General features: G+C 47.3%; 1 protein-coding gene across 2 annotated transcripts in view; it reads left to right on the forward strand.

The window, feature by feature from the left end:
* The window catches only part of LOC149344356 (coiled-coil domain-containing protein AGAP005037), a 443,868-nt gene that overhangs the window by 1,262 nt on the left and 421,929 nt on the right, over window positions 1-20,677 (forward strand). The window lies entirely within an intron of this gene.

Genomic DNA, 20,677 nt, shown 5'->3' on the forward strand with positions numbered 1-20,677 from the left:
TCAGAGCTGATCGATGTCAGCACATCTAAACAACTCGTCCAGTCATCCATTTCCACTTCTGGCTTTCTCTTTTTTTTATTTAATTAAGTTCGTGCTAAACTCTGTCTACTGCCAGCGACACTCTCGGTAAGAGAGGTCGCGGTCGATCCCGGTCTCCCTGCCATAAAAGCGCGTTCCCGGCGCCAGTGTTGGAACTCCGCATTTTGGGCGTGGCCTTGGGAGGGCTCCTCGTTCACTCACCTGTTTGCTCGGGCGCCAATTTCGGGATGCGCTGCTCTAATGACCTGCCGTCGCGGACGCCATGCTCCGCAAGAGGCATGAGCCGGCTCGACGCGCTCTCTTTCGATTCGTGCGACCGCTTTCAGCCACGCTTAATGATGCGGCGAACTAGCTGCGTCTGCCAGAGTAGAACTTTATATTTCCTGGAGCGTATGGACGCAGGATGCCTGACCGTCGCTGTTGGCATTTCCTGCGGAGAACGCAAATGTGGCGGCGACGCTCAGTGAGTTGGATGTCCGTACTATTCTGCGCTGTTTTAGTGTTCACGTAGCTGCAGCGCAAAACGACTTTTTACCCTCTGCGTTGTTCGTCTGCAAACGCTGGGTTAGTTGTTTATAATTGGTATCCTCTCAGTGGAAGCCGTGGGCACAAATCTGAAGCGATACTCCAACTTGCGTCGGCCGCGTCGAGTAATTGCGCCTGCGACTGACGATTCTGTACTTCTTCGACGCTTAGTCTCCTGCAGTGCAGAGAAGCGTTATGAACGTTCGTTGTGAGTGCGCACAACCGGAACAAAATGTCGCCGCTCGCATCTGTCATTTGCGGTAATCGCGGGTGCTTTTTAATTTCGGGCGTACAACAGACTGACGCAAACCCGTATTTCATGACTTTGTTCCACTTTCATAGTCGCAAGCGAGAAAAAATACGGCGTGCATAATAAAAATGTTCTAATGATGGGCTCAAGTGTCCTCCCTGAATTCTATGCCCCATATTCTGTACAATAAGAACACAATCACGTTTCTCAGAGCGCATATGAAGTAAATAAAGAGATTCGAGTGTGTTTTTCATACAAACTACTTGTTTTCAGTAGTTGTGGAGCGAAATACTCGAGACCATTGATCTCGATGACGCTGTAGTCCACGAATAGGTGCATTCGCTTGTTTGTGCTATTAGTCCACTAATATCCCTTTTAGGCACCAATTAAATCTGCTGATAGAAAAAAAAATCATTTATTACATAAATCACGATCAGAAGCCATACCAGAAGTCAAAAGGAAGTTTCTTACATTTTCGCGCATTTTTCTGATCCCACATATGACGGCATCGTGCCTGAAAGAAGCTGCATGTACAAAACCAGACATGCTTTTGCGTTCTCTAATCCGCTTCAGTGAAACAATCTTTGCGCAATAGCTACTTCTGAAACAGATAAACACTTGCTTTTTGATGATACACCAGCAAAGATTCCGCATTTGCTGTACCAAATAGTCCTCTTTGATGTGCAACCTTCACGTCTGCATTGTTTCGGGCTTGGCGGGCTCTGCTGGAACCATTGATTGCACCCAACGTAGCGCAGTGCTTTGCATACGCAAGGTTTCTGTGAGGCCTGTTTAGAGCTGGCTGCCTGTAGGCTTTCACTGCTTAGTCGGCTACGCTTCGGCAGACGTGTTTTCTCGATTAAATAAAAAGACAATTCACCAAAGCGATTTTTTTTCCAGCAATTGCTCTTTGCACTTCAGGAATACTCCCAGCTAGCGTTGTAAGGAGAAAAAGAATTAAATTACGATGTGAGCCGATGCGGCCATTATCATGTTCTTGTTAGCATTCGGTACAAAACCAATAAGATATCTAGCTTATCGGCACACCATTGAACTTATATTCGACGATTACTTTAGGTCTTTCACCAGCTTCACCAGTGCTCACGATGGTTGTAGCCACGTGTACGTTACCATTACTTGCCAAAAAGCGAGAACAAGGTCTTCATTTTCAGAAATCCTCTCGTGACAACTTCCTTCTACTCCATGTTCATCGCTTTTTTTTTATCTTTATTCAACAACCATGCAAGAGATTCGCTGTCATTCTGGCTGGCGCTAGAGTTCTCACTTGTTTCATCATCTGAAAAGTCACAGCTAGTCGTTGGTGATCCACATGAAGAACGCTTGTAGCTCAAATAATTGAAGTTTCTCCTTTTGGAGACACGATCTTAGATACCGTTAATAAGGTCATTCAGTACGGTACTATACTCCGTTTCATACATAGCTGTCAACGCTGCCAAAGGTACGAAAGTAGTCCTCTGCAAAAAACAAGCAAAATGCATCCGTCCACCTCGCGTCGTGGCTGAGTGGTACGAAGCGCGCGCCTGTGTGTTCATTTTACAAGATGCCAAGGTTCGACTCCCGGCTTTTGCTGTTTTTTTTTCTCTTTTTTTATTTTTATTAAAATAATCATTAGGTAGAAAGTCGAAACTGTCAAACTCTAATGCCTACCTTGAAAAACACAGCGCTCTTTACTTGCTTCGAAGGGAAAAGGCACTGTATTGTATTGGCGACGGACGTGATTGCGAAGTGCTTTTCTCGGGCAATGAGCGACTTTTTAGCATGCGGCACACAAGGTGATCTTATTCCAGCAGAGAGACCTTCTTTCTTGAACCTCGCAACTGTCCGAGGGCTCACCCCGGTCACCTCGCCCACAGTTTCGAGAACATCACGCGCAGTCTTCTCCGGGAAGCGCTTCCTTACGCTACAGTAAACGTTGACGATCACCTGCTTGCAGTCTTTCGAAATTTTCGGAGGCTTCAGCTTGGAGAATATGCGAGCAGGAGATGTTTTTAAAGCCGCAGTGGGCGAAGAAAACAAGCGAGTAGGAGATAGCGGTGCCATTTTCGCATTCTCGGAAACCGAAAGACGAAAGCAGACGACATCGCCGGCCGGCCTAGCTGCGAAAACCTGATACAGGAGGAGCCGAAAAAAAACCAGAAAACTAAGGCACTCTGTTTTGAAGAACATTAAAGAAAAAGCAATCTTTCTGCAAAATAAAACACCGTTATCATTATACTGCAATATTAACCAATAATAACTTTAATTTTGAGTTCTTTACTCTTTTCACTTTTGACGCACTACATTACGATGCGGACGAGGAGCGCGAACAGGCGCCGTAGCCTTGGCTGCGTTGACAGCTATGTATGAAACGGAGTATAGCTCACAAAAACGAAACATCGCCACAAGGAAAGGTCACTCATAGATTTTGGGCATTAATGTCCGATGTCCACAACTATGGATATCAAACGTGAAAGTTCACCACAGTACCTTTAGTTTGCGTAAGAAAATAAAAACCCGAGGGCTGTCTGCACATTGCCTTATTTACAGATTTGGCATGTTAAATTGCGTCATATACGACAAGTTCTAAATTGACCGTGCGAAAATAGAAGGCGCTTTTTTTATCTGCCTGGTAAATGTGGCGCTCTCATGTTTACTTTTGTTTTTCAAAAATATTGTACACGTGGATAGAATTAGTTTCAGTTGGCGCAGGTGGACACCGTGCCTCAAGAAAACAGGACACTCATTGTGCCCACGTTTCCACCACGATCCCTCGGAGTACAAAGTCATTTTTTTTTATTTGCAGCGGCCTATTACCGCCGTGCTTCAGATCACCGTTTCCAGCATTGCAACTCACACTATCACCAATGTTGAGCACTTCCTCAAGCTCACGAAAAAGACAATCCCCTAGTTTAAGCATGCGAAAACAAGCTCACTGTAAACCGCATGTTTTTTGTTTTGTTTTTTTTTCACGCAGAAAAGTGGATGGACTAAAAAGATGATTTCACTTTGTTTTCCACAAAAAAATTTTTTTCGCCTCAACTTGGTTTGGTTTATGGGGCTTAACTTCAAAAAGCGACTCAAGCTATGAGAGACGCCGTAGTGAAGGCCTCCGGAAATTTCGACCACCTGGGGTTCTTTAACGTGCACTGACATCGCACAGTACACGGGCCTCTAGAATATCGCCTCCATCAAAATTCAACCGCCGCGGCCGGGATCGAACCCGCGTCTTTCGGGTCAGCAGCCAGACACCACAACCACTGAGCCATCGCGGCGGCAAAACTTACGTTCAGAACAAAGAGCAGTCGTGAATTCTTGATAGGTATTTAGGTTTCTAAAAGAAGTAAAGTTTTCCTTTGACGTGCAACTAGAAAACCTTTACTTCTTTTCTAGTTACACGTAAAGTTTTTCTAGTTGCACGTCCTAGATAAACTTTACGACAACTCCCTGACAGTTTTTAGGAATATAGCTCAACGAGCAAACATTTTAAAGCTGTGTTTGGGGCGTGCAATTGATTGTCTGTCTATGAAAGATAAAACCCACCACGACAACTGTCTCAGGTGGGAAATACGAACTGCAACAATGGCAAACACGGTACGCTGCTCATATCTGTTTTGAACACTGAAGTGCCTTCAGTACTCGTTGTTGCCTGTTTAGTTCGTACCTTATAATTACGTTAACGACATCACAGATAAGTATTGCTTGCTGATTATTTCCGTGGAGCCCATAAATCGTGTTGCGAGAATTTTTATTGACCCATTTTAGTTGTTCCTTTCTTCCTTAAGAGATAATTGCTAAACCTTTTATTTTACGCGGCGCTGGTAACAAATCATGCTGAACTCTAAACACGAATAGACCTATATGCGAGTAAAAAGACAGGAAAGCTGTCCTCTAGCGCACTCATCTTTATAAAGGCGCTAGAGGACAACTTGCCCCCTTTTCCGTCCTTTCCGTTCCGAGTGTAGTTTCTGTTCGGCGGCTCCTATGTAGAAATTAGTAGATTTTGCCACCACCTGAGAACCGGGCGAAAGAAGGAGAGGGGAACGGGGATTGAAGAAAAGGACGATGAGAATAAGACGAAACCATGCTACGAGAAGAGTTCATTCAATGAGAGGAAAATTGCTCCAGAGAACGGGAGGATGCCAAACAACTAGCGAGAGCTATTGAATGTCGCCCTGAAGGGCGCGAAGAGGCAAAAATCGATCAGATCCGCATTCAAAATGAATCTCTGATCCGAACAAAAACAGTGAAATAAAAATTGCAGATGTGAACAAAAAATAAATATACATGCGCTGGAGCTCATTCCCGACCACAATAACGCCGCTGCAGTAAGAAATACTTGCGCGCCTGTCATATATGACGCACAGAGAAAGTAACAGCAAATGATGCAACGGCCGGGCCTCTTGTGGCTTGAGCAATCAAACAGCTCAAAAATGCATGCGCAATGTCAGAATTCAGTCCCCTGCATGCTGGATTTTCTTTATAGGCAATTCCTCCGTGGATTTTGAAACACTGCAACCGTTGCGCTCGGATCGACGCAAGATGTTTTCTTTCGCACTTGGCTGTCGCATGCCAGTTCTCCATGCGAGTACTTAAGCAGTGGCTGCGTAAGCGAGTACTCACGCGAGTATTTGGTCGGCACGCGAGGTTGAGGAACTAAGATTCTCGAAGATAAAAGCGCGGGCATGAGGCAGTCTGGCAGAGCTCGAAAGCGCAATTGTAACGCATTTATAAAGAAACGGGAAAAAAAAGCGGAAAAGCGGATAAACTCAAACGGCAAACGCTTCAAAGCCGCTTGAAGTCGGAAAGCGATCAATTCGATTTCTATGCGGAATGCCATTTTTGTCGAAGAAAGCGGGCCTGTACGGAGAGCAAGAGAGGCTGTACAGGCCTAGCGAGCTGACAACAGCAGGGCGTCGACGCCAAGGAAATGAGATGAGAGGAATCGAAATGGCGAACGGAGCAATCCTGGCTTGAAGAGAAATCAGTGCGGAAGGCATCGAACGGTGGCCGGGAGAGAATATAATATAATCGGCATGATGGAGTGCCGCCGATATAGACGACGGCGTCCACATATTCGAAATTCAATTTTCGGTAGCCGCTGCGCGGGTTAGCCGACGGGCGTAATTCGGGGTTGAACGCCGAAAGGGGCGGCGAATTCGGGAGATTGGGGAAGCTCTGCTTCCGACTAAAAGAACAAGCTTCCACAGATAAAGCTATTAGCCTTGTCTCTCCTGCGTTGTGCGAGCAGCCACGGTTGTATGCGGTTACCGCGTTACTGCGAAAAGTCTGCAAAAATAGAAAATAATCAGAGAAGACAAGATTTGGTAACGCCCGATGCTCGTAGCCTGAGGTCAAGGCGGTATTTACTGTGGTTTCAACCTATAGCGGGGTGTAAAAAACGGGATTTCATGTGTATGGTTGTTTCGGCGGTACGGAGCATTGTCTTTAGCTAGTTGAAGGCCCTGACGATGCACAGCCTGCCGCTTCCAGCTCCGAATAAGAACTACAAAATGCGTCCAATTTCGGCACGCAGTTTCAGGATTTCAGGATTTGTTTTCTTTACCATTGAGATACGAGGAGAGGCTGGGACTAAAGGCATTTGAGTGCCTGACGGAGGTCGCAGCCCCCTCGCATACAGAATTGACAGCAAACACAGAAAAATACAAAATGATTGCAAGCAAAGTAAAACAACCAATCGCACAAAAATGCACTGCACAAATGCACAAATGCACTGTCACATATTGAGTAATCATTTATACAAAGAAGAATTCTTATACAGAATAAGCGGAGAAGGTAAGTGACGCCAACCAAGTAAAATACAGGAAAAACACGACGTTTCGGGACCGGCTCGGCCCCTTCTTCACGGTGTGACTACGGGCGAGCGCAGCTTGGCTTTTTAAGCCCCTGTGTGGAGGACCTGCGGGTCAATGGCCGCAGCCCATGGACGTAGGATGAGGGGAGAGTCCCCAGGGAACGATTAACATTCTCTCGTGTTTGCTGTATGTGCCACGACTCGAGTAGAAGCCTCCTGCGTGGGTTAGCTTCCGTTTCCAATACAATGGTGCTGTCGAAGTCAATTGGGTGGTCACACCCTTCACAGTGTTCGGCCACGGCGCTGCGTTGACGATTCATGTGACGGACGTCCGCTTTGTGTTGGTTCATCCTTTCCGCGAAGTTCTTCGTTTCCCCTATGTACGACGCCGGGCAGACGGAACACGGAATTTTGTACACGACGCCCTGGGCCTTTTCTCTGGGCTGCCGGTTTTTTGGGCGGGGGAGAAGGCGACCGATAGTGCTGGTCGGTTTGTGCGTTGTCAGCACCCCTTCTTTTCCGAGAATGCGACCGAGCGTCTCGCTCACGCCTCTCACGTAGGGGATGCAAACACGTTTCCGCTTCTGGCATGCGTCTGAGGAAATAATAGACCGGATTTTGTTTTGCCTTTCTTGCTTCCTGATAATGCGCCGGATGAATGAGCTTGGGTAGCCGTTCTTTTGGAGGTCAGAAATGACTCGGTTCTTCTCCTTCCTTTTCTCTTCACTTGAGGAACATATGGAGTCGGCTCTCTTCAGTAATGACGTCACGACAGATGCTTTGTGCGGGATGGGATGGTTCGAATCGAAATGTAGGTACCGTCCTGTGTGGGTTGGCTTCCTGTGCACCGAGGACTGCAGGCCTTTGTCGTGCCTTGTAAGTAGGACATCCAGAAAAGGCAGGCTGCCCTGCTGTTCATGTTCAACAGTAAATTGTATGGCCGGTTCAACTGAATTTAGATGACTCTGGAGGTTTTCTATCTCTGAGGTTTTCACCACACAAAAGCAGTCGTCTACATAACGGAGGAATAACTTTGGCTTGGGATTAAAGGAGGAGAGGGCCCGGCTTTCGACGTCTTCCATGGTTAGGTTAGCCACTGTGACTGAAATTGATGCCCCCATAGCAGTTCCGGTTGTTTGCTTGAAAAATTCTCCGTTGTAGGTGAAAAAGGTACTGCGCAGACAGAGGTCGAGAAGGCGACATACCTCATCGACGTTGAGTGGAGTTCTCTCGTGCAGCGTTTGGTCGTTTTCGAGTGCGCGGCGAGCGACGGACACAGCAAGGGGAACCGGTACGCAGGTAAATAGCGACACCACGTCAAATGAGACTAGGCTTTCGTCTTCCTCCACGGTAAGGTTCGAGACAAGTTGGACGAAATGCCGCGAATTCTGTACATGCGTGGGTGTTCTGCCGGCGAGCGGCGCCAGTACCTTGTGCAGGTAGTCAGAGAGACGTCGCAGAGGAGACAGGGTGAAGTCTACAATTGGCCGAAGGGGGACGCCAGGTTTGTGAGTTTTAGGTAGCCCGTAAAAACCTGGAGCTGAGCCGTTTCTGGAGATGAGGCGGAGGTAAAGCCATTTGAAATCAGGATGCCGCTTGAACATCTCTGCCAGGGTTTTGTTGAGTGTTGCCTGAGTGTTTGAAGTCGGATCCTTGCGAACCTTCTCATACGCCCCACTGCTCAAAAGGGCTGACGCCTTCTCCTCGTAGTCGCGTCGGTCCATCACCACTGTAGAGTTGCCCTTGTCTGCCGGGAGTATGACGATGTCGGTGTCGTCCCTGAGACCTGCAGTCCTCGGTGCACAGGAAGCCAACCCACACAGGACGGTACCTACATTTCGATTCGAACCATCCCATCCCGCACAAAGCATCTGTCGTGACGTCATTACTGAAGAGAGCCGACTCCATATGTTCCTCAAGTGAAGAGAAAAGGAAGGAGAAGAACCGAGTCATTTCTGACCTCCAAAAGAACGGCTACCCAAGCTCATTCATCCGGCGCATTATCAGGAAGCAAGAAAGGCAAAACAAAATCCGGTCTATTATTTCCTCAGACGCATGCCAGAAGCGGAAACGTGTTTGCATCCCCTACGTGAGAGGCGTGAGCGAGACGCTCGGTCGCATTCTCGGAAAAGAAGGGGTGCTGACAACGCACAAACCGACCAGCACTATCGGTCGCCTTCTCCCCCGCCCAAAAAACCGGCAGCCCAGAGAAAAGGCCCAGGGCGTCGTGTACAAAATTCCGTGTTCCGTCTGCCCGGCGTCGTACATAGGGGAAACGAAGAACTTCGCGGAAAGGATGAACCAACACAAAGCGGACGTCCGTCACATGAATCGTCAACGCAGCGCCGTGGCCGAACACTGTGAAGGGTGTGACCACCCAATTGACTTCGACAGCACCATTGTATTGGAAACGGAAGCTAACCCACGCAGGAGGCTTCTACTCGAGTCGTGGCACATACAGCAAACACGAGAGAATGTTAATCGTTCCCTGGGGACTCTCCCCTCATCCTACGTCCATGGGCTGCGGCCATTGACCCGCAGGTCCTCCACACAGGGGCTTAAAAAGCCAAGCTGCGCTCGCCCGTAGTCACACCGTGAAGAAGGGGCCGAGCCGGTCCCGAAACGTCGTGTTTTTCCTGTATTTTACTTGGTTGGCGTCACTTACCTTCTCCTAACATTAAATTTCCCAACCAGACAGACTTCTGTCGAATGTTTTCTTTTGAGAATAAGCGGATACCGATAAAATTGAAAATATGTGCTCTTAGTGTATAAAATTGTTTCGCGTACCTGTACTAAAAGAAAACAACGAGAATAATTGTCAGTCGGGAAAGCGGAATGAAACAAAGGAGATGAAGCACTAAGAAACAAACTTCACAACAAGGTGGAAGGTCTAGTTTTACGAGAGCGATTGCACCAACTAAATAACATAATCACATCAAGGTTAAAAAACATAAAATATTCAAAAAATGTGTTTCTAACAATGGAAGCTTATATTTCCATTCAGCAAAATTTCTTCAACCTGTTTTTTGAACACCTGCTTAGAACACTCATAGGTAACAATTTCTGCGAATTTATTAAGTATATCTTCTGATTGATTAAGCAAGGCTCTGTGTACAGCGCCAACATGGCGTGAGCTGCACGACAGGGGAGAGCATAAAAAACCATGCCAGGCAAAGCCAAGAAACGGGGGTGGGTGGGGTAAGAAGAGCGAGCATAAAATGTCGGATGGGGAGAGGTATGCTATGAATTCCGTATGAATCCACAGCCGGGTGGAGTTTGAATAGTATTTCGAATTGAATGCCCTCTTCAATCCTTCCTAGTGCGGCCATACTTTCCTGCGAAGAATGCTCGCAAGCGAGTTCAATATTCTCGTAGCGTACGCTTGAAATCTGTCTGCTCAGCACGAATTTCAAGATATTTGTGACCGATCATTCGACGGTACTCGTAGCGGAGGAAAAAAAGCGCTCGCTTTTGCATTATTCATAGCACTGTGTAAATATTTCAGTTCTCCGTATTATTTCACAGCACAGCCGTCCCTGACTATGCCTTCTGCTTTTTAACGCATTCAGCCATCGATCTACTCCTAACAAGAAGTGATTGTAAATCAGTTGGATGGTCGTTTATGGAGCTTAGCCTGCATGGTGTAGGAGATAAACTAAACCTCCTCTCTTCTTGGTTCCGCAAGTGGGGAAGTCGACGAGCGGTGAGTCAGACGTGCTCACCCCCGGCAGCCGAGAACGGAGGGATATCCATCGCCAAGTTCGCAATAAGCGCACCTACCGGCGTCCCTCAATGGTCATAACGGGGTCGGCAGCCGCTTACACTGGTCGCCCAGAGGCCATTCCCATAAAATTGCTTTTCGCTGCAAGTTCCTATCTATCTGTTTACTTTTTTTGCTAACGCTTCATGAGGCGAGCAGTTTCGAAGGCCACTCAATGCATCCTCCGACGCGACTCAGTAAGCCGAGCCTCGCATATTGCTGCGCTACTCAATATGCGTGTTGCTCCGACAAAATAGGAAGAACAGTAGCAATATTAGGGGGACAATTAAGCTCGGTCGTAATGGTGTGACTTAAAAGCGCTAATTATTTATATAATTATTTTTCTACTTTCTTTCTTAATGAGGACCTCCTTCTAATGACGCGTGCTAATTAGCATACATTAACAGGCATACTAGACCATCTGATACAACATACGACAGAGAAGATGTCCCTTTAACTAAGTCGAGCAAACGTGTTTTAGTGCCCCTAGGAGTCGCGGGTGCGACTCGCAACACAAGTCATACGTTCGGTTCTCATGATTACCTCAGTTTTTTTTTTCAGCATAATTTACTATACATCCTTCCATATCATAATGACATTTGAATCATGCTAAGACCTCGTCATCATAATCATGAGCCGGACAACGGCCACTGAAGGACAAAGGCCTCTCCCATATCTCTCCATTAACTCTGCCCTCTGCCACTTGCGGCCACCGTATCCCCGCAAACTTCTTAATTTCAACCGCTCACCTAACGTTCAGCCGCGCCCTGCTACGTTTGCTTTCTGTTGACATTCCGTTTGTTACCCTTAAGGACCATCGGGTATCTTGCCTTAGAATTAAATGCCTTGCCCAAGCCGATTTCACGTTTTTATTTGAACTAGGACCTCATTAATATGCGTGTGTTCCCCCACCCATTTTGCCCTTTTGCCGTCCCTTAAACTTCCTCTCTCTAAAGACCTCATATAGTCACAACTTAACTCGAGTTTTAATCATTTTCAATCAACAGTTCAGCGTGTGACGTCGCAACCATGGCGACCAATCATAAATTAGTGTGACAACACGCATCGCTTTTCCTCCGAACGTCCGCTCTAACACATTAAGCATGAAAGACACTCTGAGCACCGACAAACTTGTTCTAAGCCGGAGGGGACGTATCAGATGGTATACATAATACTGAAATTTAACTAAGGTACCGTATTATAGCACCAGTTAATATATGAATGAACTCGTAACAAGTTCAGTTGTCTGTAAAATCTTCCACCTGAACAAGGCTGCAAGAAGAAAATCGTGCTTGCCGCCGGTACGGAAATGAACCAGTATGGCGTGCCGTGTCCAAAAGAAAATACGCGTTTTATTCACTACGTTCACTACTCACTATAGAAAAAATCACTATAAATCTTTCACTTTAAAGAACGCTTCTTTTGAGCACATCAAGCACCTTACTAGACGCTGCATGCTGTATAGAAATGCCGCCGAGTTATGTTTTACGTTTGCTGTATATTTTCTTTTTGCGGGGACGCTTTTCATGCATGTGTGTTGCGTTATATTGCGTTCCAGCGTCACCACCGCCTTCCTCTTCCATCCCTCGAGTTTATTACAACAGGGCACACCTCCGTTAATCATGCCCGATTTCTAAGCTTTCGTTCAATGCACCCTTCGTAATTGTATACAGGACGTATTGCTGTAATGCAATGTTTTTTAATATTTCAGATCTTTCTGCATGGCGCGTGTTTTTTGCAAGCGTTCTGCCCGGAAGTCTTTGATGCAAGGGCTGAGTGTCTGTCAAGCTCCGCTTAGAGGCTTTTACCAGAGCCTCCTTATATTTCTGAATAAACGAATGAATGTTTTTGAAGTTCGCGTTGCCATTTGTAAAAGCAAATGATGCAAATGAGGGTATTCTAAGAAGTTCCAGAATAGTTTTCCTCCTTCTTCGGCGTTATGATTCATTATTGAATTCAACTGTCGTTAACATCGCACTTTACAGGACTGGTGGCGTTTCCTTTATTTGAGCATAGTTAGCGGCCTTTACTCTTTTTTTTTAGCAAGTAACAATTCACTGGTATCGTGTCCGTATCCGGGCCCTAACGTCGCCTGGATGATCCGGGTTAAAACGTTCTAACGGTCTTAGACAGAAAATGTCGACATGACGATCCAGCCGGCGTACTGAGAACAGTAAAAAAAAAAAGGCTGTACATGAAACAAAGAAAGGAAATGAAAAGAGCGCAATAGAGAGGGCTTCCACTTTCATCCCATTCTGAAGACTTCGAGCATCTACGAAGCTATTTTATACTCCTCAGTCGACTCTAAGCAGGTTAGAATGAGGATTTGATACGGCTGTTTGAGGAGTGCGTCAAGTGACCAGCTGCGCTAGGAGCAGCTTGAACTGCGAAAGAAGTAGTGCTCCGTTGCACTGCACTGTCAGAGGTGTCTTTTGCGCCATTTCACATGCTTGAAGGCTGCAAGGAAGTGTAAGCTTTACAAATAAAGGCCCCTGTCGGCAAGGAACAACCGAAACGGATGTTTCGTGCTCAAATAAATGCAGTTCGCTTCTCAAGCTCATTGAAATCAGACCCTAAGTCTTCCAATGCTGGGCTCTTCTATCAACTGTCACTAAAGAGTTCTTTGAGATCACCACAGAGCTAGTACGACACAACAAAGAAGAACGCTTTCTCTGTGGTCTCCTTAACAGCGTTACATCCGATTTTCAAAGAATGATTCACCAACTAGCCCAGCATTAAGTTCTACTATAAAGAGTTCTAGTGCAAGCTTCCCATATTACGAGGAGGTCCCTTAGATTTTATTAACCTCTGAAATTTTGTCCCGTTCATGCAATTTGAGTTGTCAGACAACTACCTCGTGAGCAATTCTAGTTATTCTAATTGCCGCTCAATTATTGACCACAAAATTCTTCTGCACTCATAAATTACATCGCGTTCACCATGCTGATCTCGACAACACAAGAGTACATCGGTGCGTGCATGAGCGGGGAGTGATCGAGAAAAGTTTCAATATTGAAGCGAAAAGCTTCACTACGCTAGTCAACACTGCGCTTCGCGTGAGCCGGCGTATGTCGGAGCACGAGTGACGTCACGCACGGCGCAGGCTACTGCGCATGTGCGCCGCTGCTTCTCCTCCTCGCCACCGTTTGACCTTTCGCCGCAGCCGTGCGCAGTGCGCATTTGAAAAGAGGGGTATATAAGGCGCGCTTGCCCATAGAACAGGCGCACGCTGCCGCGCGCTATGCGTCATCGTTTGACATTCGCCGCAAGCGCATGTTTATCGCGGATCACCGCAGCTTTTCGCTTCGAGATATCCAGGCTTAACCTTAGTTAAGCACCAGCCAATTTTTTTATTGCATAATGATAGCGAAGAATTATTACACAAGCCTTCTTATTTGCTAGACATGCCTCGTATGACGAAGACGCGTGTTCGAGCTCATCCCTGTTGGGCTTGGAGCTCTCAGCTGTTTTGCACACGGGTTTCGTTAGGTTTAAAGGGCCGACAGAAAGTACAGGCGCTGTATGCCTTTACAGAGGCACCTGCACAGCTCATGCTTGGCGACTAATGATTAAAAGAGAAAAAAGCACAAAAGGAAATAAACGGCATGGAAGCCGGCAACTGAACTCGTGCCTACTGGGTCGGGATGTGGACGCTCAGATCACCGCGCCATAAAAATGAGAGCGTAGTGGAGCCAAAACGCGACATTCAGTTCTCGAACAATCTGCCGGTTTCGCATACGCAGAAATTCTGGAGAGGCGTATTTTTCAACGAGAAATTGTAATGGACGCAGTTTCTTCACATATCGTAACATTCTACTGAAACATCCAATATATACGGGCATGTCGCCTCGGAAGGCGTGCATTATTTTCGCTGTTAACTTTCTTGCGACCGTCAAAAACAGTTTCCATTGGTAATCTGCGGCAGTCTTAGCTTACTTAAGAAAAACCAGCCAAAAAGACGGGGACAAAGGAGAGACGAGGCACACACACGTGATGCGTGATGCGTGAGCTACGTGATGCGAAGGGACGCAGAAACTTTAAGAGAAAGATTTTGCTACCGATCGGAAGGTTGGACCATTATTTTCAATATTTTCATAACAGTACCATAATTATTTCTCACAAGTAGATCACTGCATCGCATAGTGAATGCGTTTTCGTGTGCCTATGAATACGCAAGCAACTAGCCTTATACGTATGTTCCCCATATGTCAGTACCTGCGGCATGATTCGAGGGAAAAAACTTGATAGGGGTAATAGAAGGATTGCTGAGGGACCTGCACTGATGTGAATGACGCCCCCGGAACAACTAGTAGTACTGGATTAAGCAACTCGGACTATGCGGCGGTGGTCTGTCGCTTCCCGCAATTGCAGCAGGACGCATGGTTATGCGGGCCTGCGACAACCGCAAGGTGCGGACTCAAGGCTTTCCAAGGTTTATGAGGCGGCGAAGCTTGTCTAATCCTGAAGGAACGCTAGTGTTCCAGAACTGCTGGGAAGTGGGTGAAAGTGCATCGGCGAGATTAAGGTTAATTACATTTCGCTCGCAGTCTTTTAAGCAAGTGGTCAGAGCAGCTGTCGCGGCCCACATCATTTTCAGGCAACAGGAGGAAATTCATAAAGCTTTTATTTATTATAATGAACGGGTGTATTCAATTCTATCTTCCACAGTTCACATTTTTACGTGTCCATCATGAGTCATAGTGCGAGAAGAATAGTTTCAGGAGACTTGGGGTCGTCACGTATGTTTTGGGTACACTGGAAAGCGAGAAGAAATAGTTCAAATGAAATCAAATCAAATTTATTTCAACATCACAACGTACATTGCAACGCTGCGGGTGCAGGCAAAAAGCCCTTAGGAGGCTTTACGATACCTACACCCTACTAACAAACACTTGGCAGAGACAGCTGTGATGATCACTATGTTAGGAATGAGCACAAAACAATAGGAGAAATTCGGTAGAACACAAAAGAGAAAACTAATGAAATGCAATCTTCTTTCAGAGTGAGGAGGTACATTCCGAGTTGAGACCAGTTGGTAAACAGTATTTTAGTTTTTCATGGTTATGTATTACCACCGATATCCCTGTCAATTTTAACTAGACCTGATTAAGACCATAAACGCACACAGGAATAAAGGGTTCCACGGAGAACAAACGTGTAAAAGGCGCAGAAATAAAGTGCCCATTAACTGTACAGGTGTAGTGCTCTCAAAAGAGGAAGGAGGCGGCCGCTTTATTTCTAGAAGTGAACTGTTATCTCCGGTATATTTAAATACACAGCAGCGGGAATGCAGACGGTATACAATCTTCCAGAGGAGTTGAAACGAAAGGTTCACGTAATGTACCAGGTGCAAAGGGCGGGGCAAAGCGGCCAAAATGCATCGCAAACTCGCTGCATCGCAGAGGCTGTATAATAATCTGTATTTCCTCCAAATGCATCTTAGAAAAACGTAGCGCGAAAAACGAGACAAAGAAAAGGTGAAGACAGGACACGGAGCGCTCGTGTCCTGTCTTCACCTTTTCTGTGTCTCGTTTTTCGCGCTACGTTTTTCTAAGATGCAATTGCTCCGACTAGCCCAGTTAAGCTTACTTGTGCATTTCCTCCAATACCTGTGCACAAAATACTTCCCTGCACTTTCTTTGTGTTTTTTGCGTACAGGGTGCGGTTGTGTGCCATGTGTACCCTCTAAATCAGTGAAGCAATTATAGCGTTAATAATGCCGCTGACTCCGAAGCTCCAACTTATTTTTCTATGCCAGCCGCTCGTCTCGAATGCTAAGATATCAGTGTTTGCGTTCCGCGCGTTTTCCATATAGGATAAACACGTATGCGAAAAGGAGCGAACAGTCACGTCCATCTACATGTTCATAGTTCGCCTTCGTTTTATACTACTATCATATGGAAGGAGGCGATTCGGGTACCACTGGTGGAACGTGGTTGTCATTCTACAACTAGTAATATGCATATTTGATGCGAAATCATTACGCAGCTGATTTCCGATGTTTGTCAACACTCTAAAAAATGAATTTTCCTCTGTGCATTTCATTAATTGAATGACTACTCTCATCATTCGCATAGCGGCTCCGCAATATCCTGCAATCTACTTCTGTGGGGGTCATGGCGATGTTGATGATGATCGTAAAAAAAAAACGCTTAGTTCGTAAACTGCATTTGCAACAGGCTGTCAAGACATTTCGTCAGTTACAGAAGGTCTGTGCCTCAATCTACCCACCGCTGACATAAGCCAGGCAAGCATAATTTTAATACCTTGTGCAAAAAGATATCAGCAAGGAGCTGCAAAGCGCCCACCTAGTGCAGAGAAATGGTGGAGCCTTGCTGATGGAGTCAGCGCGCTGGACATGTTATCGTTGCGTCTATTGGAACTTGCAATGCATTTATTTACCAAACGCCAGCCAGACCTCGGTCAGATTTGTAAAAATGTAGTCAGTCCTCAACCACGGTTCAGTTACATAACTTATTTGCACCAAAACCCGTTTTCCTCTGGATGGTACGCTACCGAACGGGTGCCGCCGACATGTCTATTAGGAGGGGCGGCGCATCGTCGCGTATAATGCCCACATCGTAAAAAATGAAGCTCGGACGGGCGCCTATTAATACCGGTCCTATCCGGTCGAGCACCCGCGGATGAAGATCGCCGCCGAGGGGGGCGGGCCGGACGGGGGCGGAACAATGCGGGCCCGCTTCCCCCTTTCGAGCACGTCACCGCCGCCATCGGCAGCCGAGTGCGGTCCGATAAGCACGCGACCTTTGTGCGTCGCTGTGTGCCGCATACTCGCGTGTCTAAGCGTCGCGTCAACCGAACACTCGCCAGTCAGGGCCCAAGCACGCGTGTGATAACTAGAGACACCGCTGGCTTTTTCCTGACAGCGGCGGATTGCGCCTGTCTCCCGTATTCCCAGTTTGCGCAAATAGTAGTACAAGCACTTTTGCACATCGCAATATTTCAGTGCAATCATTACCATCTACTGCAACCACGGTTTCCGCAAGGAAAGTTCTTTTCCGTCTAATTAGCAATTATACGAGCTCGTATGTCGATGTAAAGGGGTCGCGGCGAACAGTTATGACACGGTCGCTAATGTTAGGCTTAACAGCAACGGCACAGACAGTTGCGAACTTGAGCACGTCGTTGTTCTTAAGCCTAATATTCACGTCTATGCTCACAGTTCTTCCGAGCGTGTCCTCTACATATATCGATACTCCTTTCCCTCAGCTGTAGAGAACCTGTGCTGCCCAGGAACGCTGCGACTGCCCCACTGCACAATCCGAACCTACTGACTACAGCCGCTTGGGTCTCGATAAAAGCGAGGCCAAGTTGCGCACAATGCCACGCGTGCGTCTGACTCATAGCATCAGTCGCTTAGGCGGGCCCGACGAAAACCACATATATAGATAGACAATAATATCGTGGTTTTGGCCAGACAAGCAGGCGCACGTCATACGTGTGGCTTCTGTTAAGCTTGGACGGTCGTGCCTAGAGTAGCGCTCGGTCATATGGCGTGTCGTTGTTTCCTGAGTGATATGGCACATGCCCACGAAGGGGGTTTGACCATGGTCCAGTAAAGAGGGCCAAGAGAAGACGATAACTGGTTGCAAGATAATGAATTTGCTTAGTGCAATAAGTCAAGATTAATTAAAGAGAGAGAGAGAAAGAAAACATAGGAGATGTTCTGAAATTTTTAAAATTTATAGTACAGTTAGCAAGGGAATCTGGAGGTAGCTGTTATGTAAACCTGAAGGTGTTCGCAAATTACATGCAGCGCAAAACCTCTGGTGGTCGCACCGAAGGGGAGAAGAAGCATTACAAATAGCTGCTGAGCGTCACGCGTACACGCTTTATTTTTCCCTATTTCTCAACTCTCCGCATATGGTACACGCAGTTTACCTTGCAGCTGTGCGTGTATTCATGGTTAAGCGCAGTCGCAAAATAAGCATTCTCTTCAATTCAGTGCTATATACAGGCTAAGCATTTGTAATACGGTTGTGTACAAACGAATAGGTTTCTTCTCGCTGAAAAACAAAAAGAAAAAAAAACACTTTCTTCCCGTAAGAAAGAAATTTCCGCCAACCCTGGTAAATCTATTAAGAGGGAATGCTGGTAGCGGTTTAGACACTTCGCAGCCACAAAAACAGATACGTTTGCTTCTGTAGCGCTTCTCATATGACATTAATCGAAGCTCAATGATTTCGCGACCATAGAAGTGGACCAGTGTGTTCTATTACAGGTCACGCATTCCGCCAATGTGATTCTTATTCCTTAATTGAAGAATTTATTCCAGTCCATGAGTTGACGTTTGAATGGGTATAGATACGGGAAATGTTTTCGTTGAATATTTTTACAGTTTGAAAATAAATATCATACGGTGCATATTCTAGGGTGAGAGAAATATTTATTACATACAATGGTTAGGTGGGCCCTCATTCCAGGAGCCCATTGCCTCTTTCCGCCGCTCTTGCCCGACTCACCAGCAAAATCTCGAGAGCGGAAATAATTTCGAACTTTTTCGTCTTTCTTTTCTGGACTGGGGGAAGCACATCAGACGTAGCGCTTGGCGCCCGACGCTGCGACCACTGCCTTGCGGGACACCGGGGGATGGGGGCCTAGTACGACCTCGTAAGAGTCTGGCAAAAACGATGTTGTGGAGTACCGGTGGAGTAGGCCCGGGCCATCTCACCCTAAGCCACGTTCTTGGTCAGTTGCCCGGTCGCCCGGCCTTGAACACTCTCTCGTCAGTAGGAGTAGAGCAAGCTAGGGGAGGAAATAAGTGCATGGATGGATGGTAGGAAGCACAGATGGGCCCCACGGAGGGCGTCAGGTCTGAGGCCTTCGGCCGTTGACGATCTGGGCCTCTACTGGCCGAACTCATCGCACATACTTCCGGAGTCTGAAAACCGCGAAAAGCACTCGACGGCGAGTAGCCGGCAGGTTGGAAAAGCCTCCTAGTGTTGTGGATGAGCCCCAGGTAGCTGCTGACCCCGTGTTAGGTTTTCCTGTCTCCAACGGTCGGAGCCCGTTGCGTATGGTGGGTGGTCGGGCGTCACGTGAGTGGGACCGCACCATTGGGCAATCTCGATGCTCTCCCTGCCCTGGCCAGGCAGGCAGCAATGGAGTCGAGACAATCGAAGGATATGAACAAAAACCTCGCTGTCCCCATTCCCAGCCTTTGTCCCAACATATTCTCTACGACCATTCTTCCCATCCATTTGCCCATCCTCTCCGCTACTTCCCAGGGGAGATCAGGGGAGTCTCCCCGGGCCCGCTCCCCCGGCTGTGGGTCGCTATAGTAGGTTTTCTCTTTTATTTTACTTTTCCACCCACGGGTGGTGAAATTACAATTTGCCTACGGGCCTATTCTTTTATTTTACAATTGGGTTAAGCCTGTTGTACGTACATGGTGCAGGCAGGGGCTTATTATTTTTATTTCCTTTTCGGTTGCCCCAACCTATTCTTTGTGGATGTGTTGACTTTTGGTGCGCTTAGCCAGCGGCAGGTTCTTAATTCCCAAAGCAGGTGCTAATGCCACATAGATTCTGATTTTCGTGCGTACCGTCCTTGTCAAAAGTAACCAGGCTGCATGGTTTGCTTCTAGCTCTCTTAGTGGAGCCCTAAACAGCTTCCCTGAAGCTGGAATGGTCGTTAAATGGAAGGACTGGGGGTTGTTGTGCCATAGAGGTGGTCCCGTTGCGCTCGCCACCCGTTTCGTGACTGAGCGTTGCCAGCTCTCTTAGCGGTAGCGAAGACTCCGAGTCAGGCGTCGGTGAGACTAAGAAAATGCTTTATACATTATGTACAGGGCATAATTTAGTTCAACATCGGCACGGGGGCCGAGAGCTACACAACGCGACTGTTCTCGCACAGCGACGATCAGCGAGATACCAGCACGTCACACCATCCGACTCCACTCGTGAGCTGCACTCGACTCACGGTGGGTCGGTCACTCGGTCACTCTGTCACACACTTCCAAGCTTCAGCGTTGGGGCTTATATAGCCTGAGGAACGGTGGCCCCTCAGAACTGGCCAATCCAAAGGCAGCACTCGACGGCAGTCCGAAAGGACCAATCAGCGATCGCGCGGGCCAACCGCTTCAAATTTTGCCGCGCGCGGTGGCGTCCGGGGAGAACGAAAACTGGCGCCTCGCTGTCTGGCCTCTTGCGACAGGTCCAGGCGTGTTGCTTGCAGATGCTTCTCCTTAGGACTCCGCTGCCGTACGGCGCAGCATCGTGGCTTGTCAAGCGAGCGTTAGGGCGCGTGCCTTGCGGAGCAGCACCAGGGC

Source organism: Amblyomma mixtum, chromosome 5 (assembly GCF_055824585.1).
Source record: "Amblyomma mixtum isolate Tamu chromosome 5, ASM5582458v1, whole genome shotgun sequence".
NCBI classification, from domain to species: domain Eukaryota; kingdom Metazoa; phylum Arthropoda; class Arachnida; order Ixodida; family Ixodidae; genus Amblyomma; species Amblyomma mixtum.